Below are 4,304 nucleotides of genomic sequence, written 5' to 3' on the forward strand. Positions count from 1 at the left end.
TTACCTTTCATGGCCTCCCAATCATCCCCATCTACCGAATTGGCTCTATCACTGTCTCTCCACTCCACCAATAGCTTGTGTGTGGTGAGCTCACTGGAGTCGTTGTCCTGTAGTTGCTGCATATTGGTGGTGGAGTGGAGTGACCCCCCTCATGATTGAGGCTCTTTGGGTGTATATAAATACACATTACATTACACAGTATTACAATGTATACAATGTATTTAATGAAGTTCAATAGGATACAAATTCGAGAACTTATGCGGCCCACAGTTTGAAAAGCCCTGGTTTATGAAAGCAAAAACCAACAAGATGCACTAAATTTACAATTCTGATTTTAAAAAACTGAGGAACGCAAGAAAGAAACATAAATTCAGACAATTTCTTAAAATTAACCTCATAATTTTGACTTTTTCTTCAATAATGATTTTTGTTTTTTTATCACCTGAATTTTCTATGGTAATCGGCTAGTCTAAATTTAACTCTGAACTAGAACATTTCCTCTACTAGTCTAGAAATGGTTTAACTTCACCCATGTGACCTAATCAGACTTGATAATACAGTGCTGTGGTCTGCATGTTCCTCTGAATACATGTTCTGTGTGCGCTCTGAAAAATGATGGGTTGTATTAACCCAACATGGGTCAAATACGGACAAACCCAACGTTTGAGTTAAAAAGTGTTAACTCAGTTTAATTAAAAAAAATAAATAAATAAATAACCCAATGTTGGGTTTGTCCATATTTGACCCAATGTTAGATAAATACAACTCAGCATTTTTTTCTGTGTGTTTGGTCTTTGCTATCACATGACCTCTGTCCTCGTTTTAAGTATAACTCTTTAAATAAGCGCAGACCTTTGAGCTAATAGACGACTCATCAGGTGAAGTGACTCGTCTTCATTCTCTGATTGGTCAGCCACTATCCCTGATCATCAAGATAGATGTTGTTTAAGCCAATCAGCACTGTTATTTTAACAGCATGGGGTTACTGTAAATACTGAACCTTTTCCAGCAGTTTGTTTAGATAGAAAGCAGTGGTGCTGTCTAAAAAGAAAAATCAATAAGTCAAAGTTTCACACATGGAAACTGGCACAGTAAATAAAATTGATGGCAGTTTGCAGTTTTAAAGTCAAGCTAAAATTACAAGAAATTCCTGGAATAATCAATAGTGATCAGATGACCTGACAATACTAGAGTAATTTTAGGAATTCAGGTTAACTTAACATCACATATACTCTTGGTTTATTGAAGTCTAATTAGTTCAGCCTAAAATAATATTTTGTTAACATTTACTCACTCTTGTTCTGAACCCAAAAAGAATTTGTTCAATTTCAGGACACAAATTATACTATTTCGAATAAAATCTGAGATTAATGCGAGAGAAACTCTGTTCTTTCAAAAATCTGACGCTCTTTATTAAATGTTTATAAAGAGACATATTTAAAACAATGAATAAATAAATACTTTTAGGTTAAAATGTTAGCTTCAGCCAAAAATCAATTGCTTTTTATGCATTAATGAAAACAAAACCATTGTGGTTAGATATTTTATTATGGCCTGGTTCCACAAAGAGAGCTTAGCTAATCCCAGGACTAAGTCTTGGTTAGTTTAGGGTAATTGAGGAACTCTTATACAAATGACTTAGAAAACAGATTACTGGTGTACAGTGTTGGGTAAAGTTACTTTTAAAAGTTATAAATTACAATCTTATGTCACTTATTTAGTTAGTTTTTATGTTACTTGCATTTTAAGGAAAGTATTGTGAAAGTGTGTGCTATTTTCAGAATAAGAATAAGGCTTAAGATTGTAATATTTTACTTTTAAAAGTAACTTTACTCAACACTAAAGATGTGCATTTTGAGAGAAATCTATGGCAGTGACCCATATTAAAGGGCACCTATGATGAAAATCATCTTTTGTAAGCTGTTTGGACAGAACTGTGTGTAGGTATGGTGTGTCCACAGTCATATTAGAGTGATATAAACACAATAAGTCGATTTGTTTAATATCCTGACGTTAAAATAAGGTCCAAATCTCTCCCATTTTGAGGCCCACTGCAACGTGACCCAGCGTCCAGTTTCCCCGCCCACTGATTGACAGCCGCGTATTAACATGTCTCTGTGGTAACGTGTATAATCATATCCACAAGACAGGACAAGCACAAAGCAACCGGGATTAAAAGATCTGTTGTGATCATCAATCATCATCAAATGTGATCAAGAATACGTTTTTTAAAACAGTGCATGTTTGTAATGAATTACAGCGATTTTACTGTCTTTATAACCACAGCCGCATGTCTGTACAATTATAAAAGAAGATGCTTCAATCCTGGTATGTGGATGTTAAATACAAGTTTATTTTTTACATTAATATAATGGATATCCATACAACAGTGGATATTAATGTGTATCTTCTCACATTGTGTGTCCGTTGTGTGTGTGCTTAAACTTAATGACATTGTGTGTGACTCATCATTCTCATCGACTCATAAACTCAACAAATATATTAAATAATCATTGGAAAAGTTCTTACTGTAGTATTTCTCACAAACGTTACGTGAGATCTGCTTTCTTCATGTCTGTCACTGTGCTGTTTATCTGATGCAGCCGAGGAGGAGATTAAGGCACACTCCGACAGGCATGTAGGAATGGTGGGTGGGGAGAACTTTAATTAAAGGCACAAGCAACAAAAACAGCTACATTGTGTTCAGAGCAGAAATTTCAATGTTCTGAAAGGGATAATAAATAATCTGATGGGTGTTTTGAGCTGAAACTTTGCAGACACGTTCTGGAGACACAAAAGACTGATCTTAAATCTTGAAAAATGGGTAAAATAGTTGCCCTTTGAGATTAATGCTGGGCAAAGATTAAGAAACTAAAATATTTATATATATATATATATATATATATATATATATATATATATATATATATATATATATATATATATATATATATATATATATGTATATGTGTGTGTGTGTGTGTGTATGTATATGTATATGTGTATATATATATATATATGTGTGTATATATGTATATATATATGTGTGTTGGAGCACTTTTCCAACTGTGATCCTTGGCGCATGTGGCAGGGCATCCAGGCCATCAGCAACTACAAACCCAGCCAGTCCACACCCACAGCCACAAATGTCTCCTTCCTGAACGAGCTAAATGACTTTTATGCTGGCTTTGAAAGAGACAATAGAGAACCCTACACCAGGAACACTTCCTCAACCGACCACTCACCTATCACACTCACCTCCTCAGAAGTCTACACCGCACTGAGTCGGATCAATGTGCGTAAGGCTGCTGGACCAGACGGTATCCCTGGGCATCCCTCAAAGCATGTGCAGAACAGCTCGCTGGGGTATTCACAGACATTTTCAACCTGTCGCTTAACCTATCAACTGTGCCAACATGCTTTAAAACCACCTCTAATGTGCCGGTGCCCAAACACTCCAGCCCAACATGCCTGAATGACTACCGCCCTGTAGCACTCACACCCATCATCATGAAGTGCTTCGAGCGGTTGGTCCTGGCACATCTGAAAGACTCACTGCCATCCACACTGGACCCACATCAGTTTGCCTACCGGGGCAACAGGAGCACAGAAGATGCCGTCTCCATAGCACTGCACTCTGTACTCACTCACCTGGACAATAAAAACACTTATGCACGAATGCTGTTTGTTGACTTCAGCTCAGCATTCAACACTGTCATACCCTCTAAGCTAATGAACAAACTTAGAGACCTGGATATCAACGCGTCTCTCTGAAACTGGGTTATGGACTTTCTGACTAACAGACCACAGACCTCAGAATGTTAGATCAGGCCACATCTGCTTCACCACCGTCACTCTCAACACTGGTGTACCACAGGGCTGCGTGCTGAGCCCCTTCCTCTACTCCCTTTTTACCATCGACTGTAGGCCTGTGAACAGATCCAACACCATCATTAAATTTGCAGATGACACCACAGTGATTGGTCTAATCAGCAATAATGATGAGACTGCCTACAGGGGGGAGATACAGCACCTGGCCACTTGGTGCACCGACAATAATCTGCTCCTTAACACCAACAAGACCAAGGAGCTCATTGTGGACTTCAGGAAGGGACGAACAGGCTCACATGATCCCATCCACATTAATGGGATGGCCGTTGAGCCTGTCTCATCCTTCAAGTTCCTGGGGACCCACATCTCAAAGGACCTTTCCTGGACCACCAACACCTCCAGCCTGGTCAAGAAGGCTCACCAGCGCCTATTCTTCTTGAGGCAACTTAAGAAGAACCAGCTTTCATCAGCCG

This window comes from Danio aesculapii, chromosome 19 (genome assembly GCF_903798145.1).
Source record: "Danio aesculapii chromosome 19, fDanAes4.1, whole genome shotgun sequence".
Taxonomy (NCBI): Eukaryota; Metazoa; Chordata; class Actinopteri; order Cypriniformes; family Danionidae; genus Danio; species Danio aesculapii.